Genomic DNA, 19,005 nt, shown 5'->3' on the forward strand with positions numbered 1-19,005 from the left:
CACACACACACTAGATGTAATGAAATTTGTCGTCTGCATTTGACCCATCCCCTTGATCACCCCCTGGGAGGTGAGGGGAGCAGTGGGCAGCAGCGGCGCCGCGCCCGGGAATAATTTTTGGTGATTTAACCCCCAATTCCAACCCTTGATGCTGGGTGCCAAGCAGGGAAGAATGCTGGTATGAGCTTTTAAACATAACCCGTTAACTGCTGCCAATCAAATGGTGAATAAGATACTCTTTAGGGTTCATATGTTTGTAAATCTGACTGTGATGAAGTCAGTGCCTCACCAGCCATCAACCTCACCGCACGTCACTGGTTGATATAAACCAAACCCTCCCCATCCCACCCCCCGGATTGTAAATAATGTAAATAATTCAATGTATATACTCTGATGATTAACTTGTGTGATGACTGTATTATGATGATAGTATATATTTGTACCATGAATTGATTTACGTGGACCCCAACTTAAACAAGTTGAAAAATGTATTCGGGTGTTACCATTTAGTGGTCAATTGTACGGAATATGTACTGTACTGTGCAATCTACTAATAAAAGTTTCAATAAAAAAATAATAAAAAAATGCTCGTTTCCATCAGGATCTCAACAGATACAGTCGTGCCGTGGTCAAAGAACATAATGTCATGGCTGTCTTGAGTTTCGAATAATTTCTATAACTCTTATTTTTTTGTGATAGAGTGATTGGAGCACATACTTGTTGGTCACAAAAAACATTCATGAAGTTTGGTTCTTTTATGAATTTATTATGGGTCTACTGAAAATGTGACCAAATCTGCAGGGTCAAAAGTATACATACAGTAATGTTAATATTTGGTTACATGTCCCTTGGCAAGTTTCACTGCAATAAGGCGCTTTTGGTAGCCATCCACAAGCTTCTGGCAAGCTTTTGGTTGAATTTTTGACCACTCCTCTTCACAAAATTGGTGCAGTTCAGCTACATTTGTTGGTTTTCTGTCATGGACTTGTTTCTTCAGCATTGTCCACATGTTTAAATCAGGACTTTGGGAAGGCCATTCTAAAACCTTGATTCTAGCCTGATTCAGCCATTCCTTTACCACTTTTGACATGTGTCTGGGGTCATTGTCCTGTTAGAACACCCAACTGCGCCCAAGACCCAACCTCCGGGCTGATGATTTTAGCTTGTCCTGAAGAATTTGGAGGTAATCCTCCTTTTGCATTGTCCCATTTACTGTCTGTAAAGCACCAGTTCCATTGGCAGCAAAACAGGCCCAGAGCATAATACTACCACCACCATGCTTGACGGTAGGCCTGGTGTTCATGGGATTAAAGACCTCACATTTTCTCCTCCAAACATATTGCATATTGTATTGTGACCAAACAGCTTAATTTTTGTTTCATCTGACATCACATGGTCAAAAATAAGACCTGGAGGAAAGTTCAATCAATCAATCAATGTTTATTTATATAGCCCTAAATCACAAGTGTCTCAAAGGGCTGCACAAGCCACAACGACATCCTCGGTACAAAGCCCAAGTTCTGTGATCTTGAGTCCAAATGTTTCTCCCATGTCTTCAATTTTTTTCTTTATTCTGTTTCTTTCGTTTTCATATTTAGTGTAATGCAAAATGACATGTTCTACAGTTTCCCGGCTATTACATTTGTCAGATTCGACAGTCTTGTGTTTGCCTATTGAGAACAGTGTTTGTATTCAACCCAGTATGTCCTAACCTCAAACGAGTGATTATTGTTTCCTCCTTTCTACATCAACTACCCTGACGTCCCCATTGGTAATTTTGTCGACTAACAATGTTTGTCTTATTTCACGTCTACAGTGTGAATTTTGACATCTGTTTTTAATTTAGTTTTTGGCAGTCTTTTAGTTTTAGTCATATAAAAGTCATCATAATTTCTTCCCTAATTAATGACTTGACTTCGGATTTACTAACTTGACAATGAACAGTTATGCTTCCAGTCGTTAATGCTTGCTTTGCATATGTGTCTGCTAGTTCATTACCCATCACTCCTACATGAGCTGGAACCCAAACAAATTTGACATACAGTATGTTCCCATATTACGAATTCTTAACAGCGTTTCTAAAATCTCATACATCAAGCTATTTCTTTCACTCGTGTTACCTAATGTCAGCATTTCAACCGCAGATAATGAGTCTGTGCATATTATTACTTTTAACGGTTTAACTTGTTCCGCCTACTGCAGTGCCATTTTAATTGCCATAAATTCAGCAGAAAAGACAGAAAGATGGTCAGTTAATCTTGCTGCAAACTTTACATTTAATTATAGTACTACAAACGCCACTGCCACTTTCCCAGTTTCTGGTTGTTTAGAACCATCCGTATAAATCTGTATGTATCCATTAAACCTATCTGCATATATTATCGCTAATTGTCCACAATCACCCTTGTGCGTCTTGGTCTTTTCATACGATGTAGTGTCAGTCTCTGGGCTTGGTAACATCCATACTTGCCAACCTTGAGACCTCCGATTTCGGGAGGTGAGGGGAGGGGGGTGGGGTGGGCGTGGTCGGGGGTGGGGCGGGGGCGTGGTTAAGAGGGGAGGAGTATATTTACAGCTAGAATTCACCAAGTCAAGTATTTCATATATATATATATATATATATATATATATATATATATATATGTGTATATATATATATATATATATATATATATATATATAAGAAATACTTGACTTTCAGTGAATTCTAGCTATATTATTTAATTTCAAGTTTATTCACAATACCATATAACAATTACAATAGTAGTGAATATCATCATTTAAAGATGTTGGTACGTGAAAGGGTCCCCCAAATAAGCTAGAAGAAGCTTTTGACAGGGGGTCCAGAGGACAGTATATACATGGAATGATGAAACATGGTAGCAAGCACAACAACAACAAAAACAACGCTATATGATTAACACAAGATAATAGTACTAAAGCAAGCATACACATACATACATGCATTCATTCAACCATGCAAAACCCAACAGTAGTCTAGCCCACATGAGGCATTAAAGATAGGTGGTTAATAGGTACGTTTTCAGTTTCTTTTTGAAGTTGGAGAATGGATACAGCATCTTGAGGCTCTCATTAAGCCGGTTCCAAATCTTTGGTCCCCTGCATACAACACTTCGAGCGGTACAAGCCAGTAAACAATGTTTACCTGATATCAGATCTAAGTTACGAGTGTTGTGGGCATGCTGGGGATGGTAGATAGGAACCAAGCTACAGAGCCTAAGATTCAGCCTGTAAATGACTTGATAGGTTAAACAAGCATTTTGATAAATATTGAACTCTGTCAGTCTTAAGAGATGATAATTATGGAATAGATGTCGAGTGGGGGCATTAACCTTGGACCATGACAGGGCCCGTATGATTTTCTTTTGCATGAATTCTAATTTGTGAAGGTAGGTAGGTAGGGAATGTGTTACACCAGATGACATTACAGTAGTTTAGATGTGGTTCAAAGAGAGTTTTATATAGGGTAAGTAGAGCATAAAGAGTAAGATAATGACGAAGGTGAAAGAACAGGCCAACAACATATAGGATAATTTGTTTAACAGATGGCTAATGTGACATTTGAAATTGAGGTATTCGTCAATGATGACCCCCAGGAATTTTGTGGAGTACACTCTCTGTATTTCCTGCCCATTGATGTTGATATGGCAGTGCTCAGTATTTGTCCGGTTTTTATTAGAACAAAATAGAATAACATTTGTTTTATTTACATTAAGTGAGAGCTTATTGCATTTGAACCAGGAATCCACTTTCACAAGCTCTGAATTGACAGTTACTTGTAGATCATGTAGGCTCCTATGTGAGGTAAACAAATTTGTATCGTCAGCAAAAATTATTTTATGAAAAGTTTCGGAGGAGTTTACAAAATCATTTATGTATAGGATAAAAAGGAGAGGCCCCAAGATGGATCCCTGGGGAACCCCATAATTTATGGTCATACAGGGTGAATTGTGATCATTGACGCATACACATTGTTGCCTTCCGTATAGGTAAGAGCGGAACCAATCGAGAGGTACCCCTCTGACATCATAGTGATATAGCTTATACAATAAGATCTCAAAGTCTATTGTGTCAAAGGCCTTGGACAGATCCAAAGAAATGCCAATACCGCATTTTCCTTCTTCAATACAGTCATTGACCTTTTCCAAGAGGTCGAGTATAGCCGTACAGGTGGTGCTTTTTTTACGAAAACCATATTGGGAGGGGACAAGGATATTTAGTTTTTCCAGAAAGCCATTCAGTCGGTTATAGACCACTTTCTCAAATATTTTTGAAAATGTTGGTAAAATTGAAATTGGCCTATAATTGTTCATATTATTTTTATCACCTGATTTAAAAATTGGGATAACTTTTGCCACTTTGGACATTTTGGGTACAGTGCCAGCACTAAGTGACAGGTTTATACAGTGACAAAGAGGATTTACGATCACATTTGCTATGACTTTCAAGATTTTGCTACATATCCCATCCACTCCAGCTGTATGTGATGACTTTAGGTCCATAATGATCGTATAAAGCTCATTGATGTCTGTTGGCTGCCTGAAAAAGGAGCTAGGGTAGCTGCCTGATAAAAATTCTTTAAAGGAATACCCTGGAGGTTGACCTATTTTACTAGATAGGTTTTCCCCAATAGAAGCAAAAAAGGTATTAAAACTATTGGCAAGATCAGCCCTATTTGACCCTGTATCCGGAACAACAGGGGCCTTATGTCCCTTGTTGAGAACAGTATTCAACACGTTCCATGTTCTCCTACAATCCCCCTGCGATGCTTGTAATAGTTCAGAATAATAGTTGCGCTTACTTTTCCTGATAATATAAGTTAATTTATTTCTATAATTTGTGTATTTTTCTTTGTTGACAATGGTAGGGTTCGAAATATAACATTTGTAGAGTTTATTATTTTGTCTGATGGACTTTAAGATCCCCCTTGTAATCCAGGGATTTTTTTCTGAGGTATGATTTTAGATAGTTTTTTCAGGGATTGTTTCCTGAATGGCATCCTGAATCATTTTAATCAGATTTTCATATGCAGCATCAGGACAGGTGCAATTAAACACAGAGTCCCATTGCCTGGCAAGCAGATTATTATTTAGGTGTTGTAGAGTTGTATTGTTGAGTATTTTGGTTTTACCTTTAGGAGGTGCGGGGGGGTTTTGCCAGAGTCAAAGAATAGTATAATGGGAAAGTGGTCTGTGATATCGGATTGCACCACCCCTGTCACGAGCTTTGTATTACGGATGTTAGTAATAATGTTATCGATTATTGTTTTTGAGGCATCTGTGACTCGAGTGAACCTATTGATGGTGGGGAAGAAGGAAGAAGAATGTAACGTGTTGATAAAGTTCAGTTTTGCTCCATCGTCCTTGGAAATATCAATATTAAAGTTTCCAAGAAGGATGCAGTTTTTGTTTAGTTTATTTAGACTGAGTAATAGTTCATCCAATTTGGAAAGAAAAGTGTCAAGAGGTGAGTCAGGAGGACGATAGAGTACTCCAACAATTAACTTTTTTCCTTTGTTGTTGATCTCCATGAACAAGGATTCACAGAGATCATCTTCTCGGGTGATGTTACATACTTTGGCATGAAGATTGTTCTGGACATAGAGGCACACACCTCCACTTCTTCCACTGGGTCTATTTTTTACATGTAAATTGTATCCATCCAGTCTAAACAGATCAATATATGAGGAATCAGAAAGCCACGATTCACTACAGGCAATAAAGTTAAACATACAGCTTATATTGGAAAGTAGAGAGACTAAATCAGTGTGATGTTTATTCAGGCTTCTAAAATTCAAATGCAAAAATGAGTAATTATAAAGATCATATAAGGACTTTGTCATGATCAGTGATCCGGTTCATGTTTTGTTTGGTTATGTTTGGTTAGTTTTGGACTCCTTTTGTTGTTACTCGTGCACCTGTGAGTTTGTTTCGTCACCATGGTTACTTGATTTTCACCTGCCTTGCACGCGCACCTGTTGCGCATCAGAGACTCTATTTAAGCCTACCTTTGTTTGTCACTCGTTGTGTTTGCTCCATGCAAATTGTCACGTGAGTTTTTGAGTTCCCTTTCTTTTGCCTGTGCTAAGTTTAGCCTTAGCTTCCCGTGCGTTCGGCACGCTTTTCTTTTGCTATTGTTTTCTGTTTTTTTTATGAGAAATAAATCACTTCCTACCTTTATGCTGTCGTCCGGAGCCGTTCTTGCGTTGTGACAGAACGAAGGCAGCATACGTTCTTTCGCAGACCGGCCACGACGAGGAGATGGAGACGCGCCGGCGAGGACGGAAGCCAGCCAAAAAGACTTCGTTCCGCCGCCAAAATGCGTTGCTCCCCCAAACTCCTCTTCCGGACAGCAACATTCCTCAATCAGACCAGTATTCCTCGCCGCCGAACTTTGGTAATCCAATTCATCACTTTGCCAAACAGTTCACTACATGGGCGGTCGAAAGAATGCACTCTTACTCTGATGACGTCACTGAACCGGCGCTTGGCGATGACATCATTCCGCCGGCGTCTTCAGAGGAAGTCACGGATCAGGAATTTTTTTTTTTGCCTTCTGTCAGCCGTTGTCAGCCACCTCCTACAGACTTTATTTCAAAAATAAAGTATTATCAGGACATTTTGTTGAAAGCTAGAGTTAGTCAACCTCAGTCACCTCCGTCCCCAGTGACTCTGACTCCGCCCCTATGGACCATAGCCCCGCCCACGTCACAGACTTTGTCTTCCCTGTCTCCTCGTCACTCTCCTGTTGGAAGGAGAGATGAACATTTTGGACAATTTAAAGGGGAGAATTCTGCCCCCCTCCTAACCTACCACCACCCCCCTTTAAAGACTGTTCCAGACCGCAAGGAGCGCATCTGGTATCCGCCCCTTGAGGGGGGGGGGGCTGGGGCCGGGAGCTGTGCTGGTGGGGCTGCTCAGCTGCGCCCAGCCAGGCAGCAACCTCCATCCCGGCCGCCACCACCAGTTTTTCGACCTGCCAAGCCGCAACCTCCAGCTCGTCCTCCACCACCAATCCGTCGGCATGTCAAGCCGCAACCCCCAGCTAGACCGCCTCCGCCATGCTCATGGCTAACCTCAGCCCGGGTGGGCTTGCAGACGCCACCATCATCTCCGGTGGGCTTGCAGACGCCACCATCATCTCCGGTGGGCTTGCAGACGCCACCATCATCTCCGGTGGGCTTGCAGACGCCACCATCATCTCCGGTGGGCTTGCAGACGCCACCATCATCTCCGGTGGGCCTGCAAACGCCACCATCTCCAGTTCCTGTTCCTCGGCTAGCACCTGCTCCAGTTCCTGTTCCTCGGCTAGCACCTGTTCCTGTTCCTCGGCTAGCACCTGTTCCTGTTCCTCGGCTAGCACCTGCTCCTGTTCCTGTTCCTCGGCTAGCACCTGCTCCAGTTCCTGTTCCTCGGCTAGCACCTGCTCCAGTTCCTGCACCTCGGCTAGCACCTGCTCCAGTTCCTGCACCTCGGCTAGCACCTGCTCCAGTTCCTGCACCTCGGCTGACACTTGTTCCTGCACCCCGGCTAGCACCTGTTCCTGCTCCTCGGCTAGCACCTGCTCCAGTTCCTGCTCCTCGGCTAGCACCTGCTCCAGTTCCTGCACCCCGGCTAGCACCTGCTCCAGTTCCTGCACCCCGGCTAGCTCCTGTACCTGCACCACGCCAAGCTTTGCCGCCCGTGCCCGCACCACGCCAAGCTTTGCCGCCCGTGCCCGCACCACGCCAAGCTTTGCCGCCCGTGCCCGCATCACGCCAAGCTTTGCCGCCCGTGCCCGCACCACGCCAAGCTTTGCCACTCGTGCCCGCACCACGCCAAGCTTCGCCGCCCGTGCCCGCACCACGCCAAGCTTCGCCGCCCGTGCCCGCACCACGCCAAGCTTCGCCGCCCGTGTCCGCACCACGCCAAGCTTTGCCGCCTGCACCTGCGTCCACGCCTGACTCGTCTGCTGCTGCGTCCACGCCTGACTCCTCTGCTGCTGCGTCCACGCCTGACTTGTCTGCTGCTGCGTCCAAGCCTGCCATGACGGCGCCAACACGCCCACCTCCCCGTCGACCACGGATGTGGCCGCTCCCTGGTCGTCCGCCTCGCCAAATGCGCCCACCTCCCAGTCGGCCACGGATGTGGCCGCTCCCTGGTTGTCCGCCTCGCCAAGTGCGTCCACCTCCCAGTCGGCCAGGAATGTGGCCATTCCCTGGGCACCCGCCTCGCCTGCTGCAGCGGCGTTCCACTCGCCGCCGCCACTTGACTTTGCCTCGATGGATTCGGGGACACTTGGCCTGGTGACCCACCACCAAGTCCTCCCTCCGCCCTCCCGTGACTTTTGACCCTACTTGTTTTTTTGTGTGTGTTTTCTATATGGACATCTAGGATCTGTCCTTGAGGAGGGGCTTCTGTCATGATCCGTGGTCCGGATCATGTTTTGTTTGGTTATGTTTGGTTAGTTTTGGACTCCTTTTGTTGTTACTCGTGCACCTGTGAGTTTGTTTCGTCACCATGGTTACTTGATTTTCACCTGCCTTGCACGCGCACCTGTTGCTCATCAGAGACTCTATTTAAGCCTACCTTTGTTTGTCACTCATTCTGCCTTCGTTGTGTTTGCTCCATGCAAATTGTCACGTGAGTTTTTGAGTTCCCTGTCTTTTGCCTGTGCTAAGTTTAGCCTTAGCTTCCCGTGCGTTCGGCACGCTTTTCTTTTGCTTGTTTTCTGTTTTTTTTATGAGAAATAAATCACTTCCTACCTTTACGCTGTCGTCCGGAGCCGTTCTTGCGTTGGAAGAACAACCCCGTAGCAAGCTGCGACCCCCATGTGACAGACTTTAATTGCTCAGGGTCATAGACATTGCAGTTTATATTATTCTCAATACCAATGCAGTGCTGTAAATCTCCAACTGTGTCAAGGTCTTCAAAACCTATAAAATAATATATGAAAGTAGTCAGGTTTGCCTGCTGGGATGGCATTCAAATAATAAATACTCATACATGGACACTCCCATTCACACACACTCGTACCATACATACTGGAAAAAGCTGCTTCCATTTAGCATAGGATCGCATCAATCCCCTTCAATGTATGAATATGACATGACATGTCGAGAAAATAAACATTCACGCACCTCCCCCAACCCGCCAACAACCCACCAAATGTCACGCGTAGTCACCCCGATGGGCGTATGAGTCCCACGAAAACGTAAAATTTCTTACCAAAAAGGAGGGGTCCCAACTAACAGTCAGGTTTTGGACAAGTTCCTAGGCACATCAGCGCCACCCCGCGGGGTAAAACGAAATTACAGCCAATACGAGACCAAAACAATAACAAGAATGTCACGTGTGTATCAGAGCCAGGTGTAGCCTGCGCTAATTTCACTTCAGAGAAAACCAAAACATCAACAAACGCTGTGAACAATATGAGGAACATCAACGCATGGGATTGTACATACCTATTGACTTTAAAGCGCAACGTGAAGGCGTGGGCTGGTAGATCAGTTAGGATACATATAAATGATAAATGGGTTATACTTGTTTAGCGCTTTTCTACCTTCAAGGTACTCAAAGCGCTTTGACAGTATTTTCACATTCACTCATTCACACACACATTCACACACTGATGGCGGGAGCTGCCATGCAAGGCGCTAACCAGCAGCCATTAGGAGAGATGTATGTTAATGTTAATGTTACTCTGCTCCGAGAAAGTTATGGTGTGTTAGCTAGCTAGCTAACATTAGCCTTACCGTGTAGTAGAGATGCGCGGATAGGCAATTATTTCATCCGCAACCGCATCACAAAAGTCGTCAACCATCCGCCATCCACCCAAACTAACATTTAATCAAAACCGCACCCGCCCGCCATCCGCCACCCGCCCGTTGTTATATATCTAATATAGACGATGCAAGGCATTAGTGAGGTTATAAAGCTTTTGCCTGTTAAAGAAAGGAGACTGATCCAATGTAGCAGAGACATTCAATGCGTGCCACGCTGTCACGGCCCAGACGCACACCAGTGCGCAATCATCTGGGAGCCGCGCTGAGCGCACCTCCAAGCGCGCTCGCGCCACTCAAACTGCTGCAGGCAGCTGCGTTCTATCTTGTTTTAACATCCTGTGGCACTCTTCTGGGATCACGGCGGACGAAACTGCTCAAGCTCAGGGTGTTTGTGGAGGTTCGGGGTTTTGCACAAATGTGATGCACCATGTTAGATGTCCCGGTTTTGTGACTGTCGTAGACATAAACAGCGTCGCAGCTCTTGCAAATCACGTAGCCAGCATTACTATCATCCTGATTTACAACCTCATAAAAACGAGTCCACGCTGAACTTGTCTGGCCTTTTTTCCCCCTGGTCTTTAGTATTCCCTTTTTTAGTTTGTCGCGTACCACGTTTGCTGCCGGCGTTGCCATCTCTCTTTTTTTTCTTCTTCTGTTGTGGCATGCTGCAGGTGCCTGCTCGTTTTTCGTATGTGGGTAACAACATTTAACTATGTATATATATTTCCGAATTGGTTTAACTGCCACCCGCCTGAATCTATTTAAAATCTAATTTTTTTTTATTTCAACCGCCCGACCCGACCCGCGGATAAAATCTAATTTTTTTTTATTTCAACCGCCCGACCCGCGGATAATCCGCGGACTCCACGGTTGTGTCCGCAAACCGCGCATCTCTACCGTGTAGCAAGTCACGTTAGCCGTTTGCCGCCTCAGTAGCTGGCTCAACACCCAAGTTGCAGCTCGCAGCCCGGGTCGCGATGAATGCCTTAGCCTCATCGACCGAGGAGAGGGATCTCCTGCCTGTCTCCACCATGATGGAAAGTTTGGCTGGGTAGCGCAGGGCAGGTCTGAGACCTAACTTGAAGAGCTTCGACATGACATCGCTGTACTCCTTTCGCTGATCGACAACTTCGGGTGGATAATCCTCAAAGACCAAGATAGAGTGACCACGGAACTTCAGCTTTCCTCTCTTGGACCGGGCTTCCCGGATAATCGCGTCCTTTTCCTGGAACCTGAGGAGCTTGATGATAACCGGTCTCGGTCGCTGGCCTGCTGGAGGTTTGGGGTTGAGGGACCTGTGGGCGCGCTCGCATTCGGGTGGGGAGTCCAAGATGTCGCTGAAGACTTCCACCAGCATGTTGGAGAAGAAAGCAGTAGGTTGTGGACCCTCAATGGATTCAGGTAAGCCAATTATTCTGATATTATTGCGGCGGCTGCGGGACTCAAGGTCTAAAACTTTGACTGCCAGTTTGGTATTTTTGCCTGCTAGTGCTGTAATGGATGTTTCCAGAGTTCGCACGCGGTTCTCCATGTCATTAGCCGTAATCTCAAGATTTAGGAGTTTTGGCAGAGTTCGCAGACACTGTGGCTTGTACTTCGTCCAGTTTGCTCTCTATAGCTGCGAGCAAAGTTTTTAAATTTTTGGATAGAGATTCCCGATGGGACTCGAGCAAAGTGGTCAAAGACGCCATAGACTGTTCGGGTTCCGCATCAGTCTGATTTCCTCTGGTTTTCGGCATTTTTAGAGGAATCAGAAAATAAACATGTGCAAACAGCAAACTTATTGGTTTAATGTGTTTTTAGGAGAGAGTTAGTATCGGCGGATTTAAGGTTAATTAGGCATGAAGGAGCGAGACGCGACACACTCAGCCTGCTACCATGTGGCCGCCATCTTATATATATATATTTATTTTATCATATATATATGTATATATAAATAAAATAAATACTTGAATTTCAGTGTTCATTTATTTACACATATACACACACATAACACTCATCTACTCATGGTTGAGTTAAGGGTTGAATTGTCCATCCTTGTTCTATTCTCTGTCACTATTTTTCTAACCATGCTGAACACCCTCTCTGATGATGCATTGATGTGTGGCACGCACAAAAGTGCTTTCATCAAATGCATTAGAGTCTGGAATCTTCCATCTCTCCCTAGCATGGCCCAAAACCGGTCAATCTTTGCTTCCTGAGGAAGATCTTCAGTGCCAAGCACTTGGTAGTCCACTACTTCTTCCCGGAGGCTATCCAGGTCCAATCGCAGCTGCGGCTTGGAACTTACAAGCTGTTATGAGAGTAGCGTATGTGTGTGTGTGGCCTTTAATAGGTGAGCATGAGAGGTGAGTGACGTCAGTGAGTGTGTGGGCGAGAGAAGAGAGGGAGCGGTAGCGTGAGTGCGGGCGGGACTAGTTTGTTTTGTGTTAGATTGGCTGTGTGCAAGCAATCAATAAAACAAGATTTGCAACTAATCGCCGGACTCAGACAGGAAAGGTGCAACAAAGCGTATTTCTTCATCTTACTCGTCGTCTGCGTCGCCATGGCTGTATCTTCCTCGTTCTTCTGCTTCGTCTCCTTGTTGTGTGCGCAGTTGTGCACTACACTCTCTAAAAGCCGCATATGTTATTGATGTTATAGATGGCAGTATTGTCCGGTTTAAGAGTGTCACAACATTGCTGTTTACGGCAGACGAACTGCTTTACGGTACACAAAAACGTGACTGCTGCTGTTGAGTGTTGATACCGCGCTGGGAGGACGTTAATGAAACTGCCTAACAATAAACCCTCATAAGAAACCAACAACTCGCCCTCGATCATTCTACAGTTATAATGTGATTGGGCAGGCACGCTGTTTATATTGTGGGAAAGCGGACTCAGGTCCGCATGGAGCTGGAGGGCGCGTGGCCTCCAGCTCCGCCTGAATTTCCGGAGATTTTCGGGAGAAAATTTGTCCCGGGAAGTTTTCGGGAGAGGCGCTGAATTTCGGGAGTCTCCCGGAAAATCCGGGAGGGTTGGCAAGTATGCATATCATGCAGTCCCGCGCACTGCCCTCGGACTGTCAGATCACGTGATGGTGCACTTAATCCCTTCATACAGACAGAGACTGAAACTGGCTAAACCTGTTATGAGGACCATTAAGTGTTTCACCGCCGATGCTGTGGAGGAGCTGCGTGTTTGGAGACGACAGACTGGGAGGCAATTGGAGCGGCCACGGACAATCTGGACGAGTATACGGACACTGTGACCTCATACATTCAGTTCAATGAGGCGTGCATCATTCCAACGCGTACCAGGGCTTGTTATAACAACGACAAGCCCTGGTTCACACCCAAGCTCCGACAGCTGCGCAAGAAGAAGGAGGCTGCGTGGAGAAGCGGGGACCGTAGTACTTACAGAGAAGCGAAGTACTTCAACAGGGAACTGGAGAAAGCTAAATCTGTGTAGTCTAACCGTCTACAGCAGGGGTCCCCAAACTACGGCCCGCAGGCCGGATCCGGCCCCCCAGCATCCAAAATCTGGCCCACAGGAAGTCCCAAGTTAAAACATTTTTTTTATTTATTTTTTTTATTTTATTTATTTAATTATTTTTTTTTTAAATCTTTCCTTTCTAATCCATTTTCTACTGCTTGTTACTCTCGGTGTCTCCTAGCCGCTCAGGCAAATCATATTGTCTAAAAATGAATTTTCCCATCGATAACGTGACAATGTTAAATGTAAAAACGGATTAAAAAAACAATGTATATATATATATATATATATATATATATATATATATATATATATATATATATATACAACCCAATGCGGCCCAAAAAATTTGGGGGACCCCTGGTCTACAGGAACAGTTCCGCTCCAATGATTCTGCGGCCGTTTGGAGAGGGCTAAGGGCCCTTACGAACTATAAGCCCAAATCCCCCCAGGCCCTGAATGACCGGACTCTCGCTCAGGGCCTCAACACACATTACTGTCGTCATGAACGGCCTTCAGCTTATCAAAGCTCTGCTCCCCCCACCGTCACCCTCCCCACCAATGCCAGCACTTCATTAAAGGATTTAAAGGACTCAAAGGACTACAAGAACATCACAGGACTTTAAAGGCCCTCTCCATCCGAGAGGAAGATGTACGCCGGCAGTTGAAGCTGAATACGCGGAAGGTCCCTGGGCCGGAAGGTGTCTCCCCCTCCACTCTCAGACACTGCGCGGATCAGCTGGCTCCTGTCTTCACTGACATTTTTAACACCTCTATGGAGCTATGTCGCATGCCGTCCTGCTTTAAGACCTCCACCATTGTCCCTGTCCCCAAGAAAGCACAGATCACAGGACTTAATGACTACAGGCCGGTTGCGCTGACGTCTGTGGTCATGAAGTTCTTTGAGCGCTTGGTCCTGCCCCACCTCAAGGACATCACCGCCCCCCTCCTGGACCCACTGCAGTTCGCCTACAGAGCCAACAGGTCCGTGGATGATGCAGTGAACCTGGCCCTCCACTTCATCCTGGAGCATCGGGACTCCCCAGGAACCTACGCTAGGATCCTGTTTGTGGACTTCAGCTCTGCCTTCAACACCATCCTCCCTGGACTGCAACGAGACAAGCTCTACCAGCTCAGTGTGCCCGACTCCCTCTGCAGTTGGATCAATGACTTCCTGACAGACCGAAGACAGCACGTGCGGCTGGGATAGATTGTCTCGGACAGTCAAACCACAAACACTGGTACTCCTCAGGGCTGTGTACTTTCCCCCTGGCTCTTCTCCCTGTATACAAACTACTGCACCTCCAGTCACCAGTCCATAAAGCTGCTCAAGTTTGCGGATGACACTACCCTCATCGGGGACTGCATCGGAGACCGCCTACAGGAGAGAGGTGGACCGGCTGGCGTCCTGGTGCAGCCTCAACAACCTGGAGCTGAACACCCAGAAAACAGTGGAGATGATCATGGACTTCAGGAAAGTCACAGCCCCACCATCCCCCCTCACCCTGATTGACTCTCACACCCCCGTCTCCATTGTGGACTCCTTCCGTTTCTTGGGCACCACCATCACCCAGGACCTCAAGTGGGAGCCGACCATCAGCTCCCTCATCAAGAAGGCCCAGCAGAGGATGTACTTCCTGCGGCAGCTGAGGAAACTTAAGGTGCCGACCAAGATGCTGGTGCAGTTTTACTCAGCCATCATCGAGTCCATCCTCACCTCCTCCATCACCATGTGGTTCCCCGGCGCCACAGTCCAGGATAAGCATCGCCTGCAGCGCATCGTACGTGCTGCTGAGAAGGTGATCGGCTGCAAGCTCCCATCCCTCCAGGACCTGTTCTCCTCCAGGACCGGGAGGCGTGTGGGTCGGATCACAGCTGACTCTTCTCACCCTGGACACAAACTATTCTCCCCTCTCCCCTCAGGCAGGAGACTACGGCTCATCCAGACCCACACCTCCCGCCACCTGAACAGTTTTTTTCCCCTCTGCCATCAGGCACATAAACAATAACTCCTAACAGTAGCTCCTTGAATTCCTTTCTAAGTCTATAACAAGATCTGATAGCTCAGTTAGAGCTCTTGTTATTACCAAATCTGTGTTATATGTGTTTTATGTTGCACGATTGCACCAAGAAAAATTCCTAGTTTGTGAACCCGTTCTCAAACATCCATCCATCCATCCATCCATTTTCTACCGCTTATTCCCTTTGGGGTCGCGGGGGGCGCTGGAGCCTATCTCAGCTACAATCGGGCGGAAGGCGGGGTACACCCTGGACAAGTCGCCACCTCATCGCAGGGCCAACACAGATAGACAGACAACTTTCACACTCACATCCACACACTAGGGCCAATTTAGTGTTGCCAATCAACTTATCCCCAGGTGCATGTCTTTGGAAGTGGGAGGAAGCCGGAGTACCCGGAGGGAACCCACGCAGTCACGGGGAGAACATGCAAACTCCACACAGAAAGATCCCGAGCCCGGGATTGAACCCAAGACTACTCAGGACCTTCGTATTGTGAGGCAGATGCACTAACCCCTCTGCCACCGTGAAGCCCCGTTCTCAAACAATGTCAGTAAAAACTATTCTGATTTTGATTCTGATTCTGATTCTAGATGTGTACTTTGTACCAAAATGTCCACTAGATAGCGCACTATGGCAAACATGTTCTACACGGTGTTGCCAGCTGTCCGATAATTACGGTATGCATACCCTTTTTAATCAGGGCACTGTACATTTAAGTTGTATTTACATTTTATTAATATTTTCTATTTGCAATTATGTTATTTTGCCTAATTTTTAACTAAGTGACCCCGTTGACTTTATTTTATACATACATATATATATCTATTGTTTTTTTTATTCTATCGCTTATATAGTTGGTATTGTTTGTCATATCACTTTTGTATCGTTAGTATTGTTTATTATTATTGGGACGGCGTGGCGCAGTGGAAGCGTGGCCGTGCGCGACCCGAGGGTCCCTGGTTCAATCCCCACCTAGTACCAACCTCGTCATGTCCGTTGTGTCCTGAGCAAGACACTTCACCCTTGCTCCTGATGGGTGCTGGTTAGCGCCTTGCATGGCAGCTCCCTCCATCAGTGTGTGAATGTGTGTGTGAATGGGTAAATGTGGAAGTAGTGTCAAAGCGCTTTGAGTACCTTGAAGGTAGAAAAGCACTATACAAGTACAACCCATTTATCATTATATTTTATTCAATCAAACTTTGTTTACAAAGCACTTTTTATGCACATGCAAGTTGCAACACAATGTGCTTTAACAAAAAAGAAGAAGAAAATAACATAATAAAAATAACAATAATAGTTCAGAACCTAAGAACAGTTTGAAATTATTAGTAATACGACAAATAAAATAAATATGCCATTCTAATAAAAAAAATGTAATTGAATAAATTACCGTTTCAATGGTCTCTACAAGTCTCATGGATCCCCAGCCGGCTATTCCACAGCTGGGGGCCATCCATCCATCCATCCATTTTCTACCGCTTATTCCCTTTGGGGTCGCGGGGGGCGCTGGAGCCTATCTCAGCTACAATCGGGCGGAAGGCGGGGTACACCCTGGACAAGTCGCCACCTCATCGCAGGGCCAACACAGATAGACAGACAACATTCACACTCACATTCACACACTAGGGCCAATTTAGTGTTGCCAATCAACTTATCCCCAGGTGCATGTCTTTGGAAGTGGGAGGAAGCCGGAGTACCCGGAGGGAACCCACGCAGTCACGGGGAGGACATGCAAACTCCACACAGAAAGATCCCGAGCCCGGGATTGAACCCAAGACTACTCAGGACCTTCGTATTGTGAGGCAGATGCACTAACCCCTCTGCCACCGTGAAGCCCCAGCTGGGGGCCATTGTGGCTAAATGCTGCCCGATCACCCTGTCTTTGTTATTATATTTGGTAAAGATAAAAGGCCAGTTCCAGAGGACCTAAATCTAGTAATTCAACTCAATGTACTTTTGTGTATATACTAAAGCATCAATTCACAGTTGCATTTTTTTTTCAAGCCACTTATGACGGGGTTTCCTGATCCTCACACATTAAAAATCTTTATGTCCTATTTATGTTTGTGGACGTACAAAAGACACAGGAATACATGATACATGTACAACAACAGTATACAAATAATGATAGTGATGGAGGACGATGTACAAGTCAAATGCCAAGACATGAAGACACAAAAAGGTCATAGCTAAAATGTTAAGAGGTTTGTGGTGGATATTTACTACAGTAAATAAAATGACTAAGAAGAATGTACCAATGTAATTTGCACAGGAGTGAAAAAACATGAAAGTCAATAGCCAAGGTCTGACAGCCTTGGAATGCCATGCATTGACATACCGTTGGTCTTTACTAATCATACATTGTTGTGAATTCAGAATTCTCTGAGTAGATTAGAACAACCTTCAGACAATGGAACGTCAATATCAATATACTACTTTCCTTTCCGTCCCCTAAGGCACAAATCCTTTTCCAGCCATTGTTCTTATCTTGCTTGACCCACCCATTCTTGCATTTTGCCCTGTGATCCTTTCATGAGAGTCAGTCCACATGTGCACACAACTCAGTCCATTATCATATTGTGCACAGGATGCCACCTATCTGCATTCCAAACATGCAGGGTCTCTCAACGGTAAACACCTGGCCAACATCCCAGTCCAAAACATGACGGGGCATATTTATAAAGTTCATGTGAAAATTCCTCTCAAAACTGCGCTCAACGGCTCTCACTTATAGTGTTCTATAAGTCTTGATACGAAGTAAACATTTTAACCACTGAGCTATAACACAGACAAAACTATTAAGCAAACAAACAAATCAACAACTGTTTTCCTGTTCTAAAACTTAGACAAGTTCACAAGTTTAATTAGCGTATTTTTTCAGACTGTAAGCTGCCGATATATAAGCATATATTAGCCGCACCGGACTATAAACCGCAAATATATACCGATACTTTGGGAAATTAGATATTTACATAGAAATGTTTATTTACATACCATAGTTGTTTCCAAACGGTGCATGTAATGCGGCAGTAAAACGGCTGATCAAACAAAACAGAGAAGACACTGGTGTCTTCATTCATTCTTTATGACAAGGGTTCTCAACTTTTTTTGACCTCGGGGCCCAGTGGGGTCGTGTAGAATGATGTCTGGAGCACACGATCGTTCAATATGTTTGGGAACTCCACCGACGAATAATCCTTTATCATTGGACAATTTTTTTTTTTTTTTATAGTTTAGCGATCAATTCCATTGTATACGGTAGTTGGAATTTTCTGTTGTTTGCAGGAAGATCTAGGCCGCATGTGTACTCAAGAGATTGCACGCTGCATGCTGCACAATAGCCATCTTGGCTTGGTTGACCACCACTGTTTTTCACTTACGGGAAGAAGTCTCGTGACAGAATACAAGCAATAGTCCAGAAAATACAGTATTAAGATGGAAGGTTAGTCTTAAATCTTACTGTAAGTATGCTGAGGTACATTTGTTGTAAAGTCATCTCTCGTTTAGTGCTGTCAATTAATTCCAAACATGACCACAATAAATGAATTTCCTCAAAGTAGAAATCATTCATTATTAATCAAGTACTTTCATGCCTATGGCTACTATCAGTTTACAACCTTCTAGATACGATTTTCTACAATATTAGAGCCCTTTAGACATGAAACGACACATTTTAGTAATGTTACACTCTTTTAATCCAATATAGTAATGCTCCCCAAGACTGAG

The sequence above is a fragment of the Nerophis lumbriciformis genome, linkage group LG06 (genome assembly GCF_033978685.3).
Source record: "Nerophis lumbriciformis linkage group LG06, RoL_Nlum_v2.1, whole genome shotgun sequence".
Lineage (NCBI taxonomy): Eukaryota > Metazoa > Chordata > Actinopteri > Syngnathiformes > Syngnathidae > Nerophis > Nerophis lumbriciformis.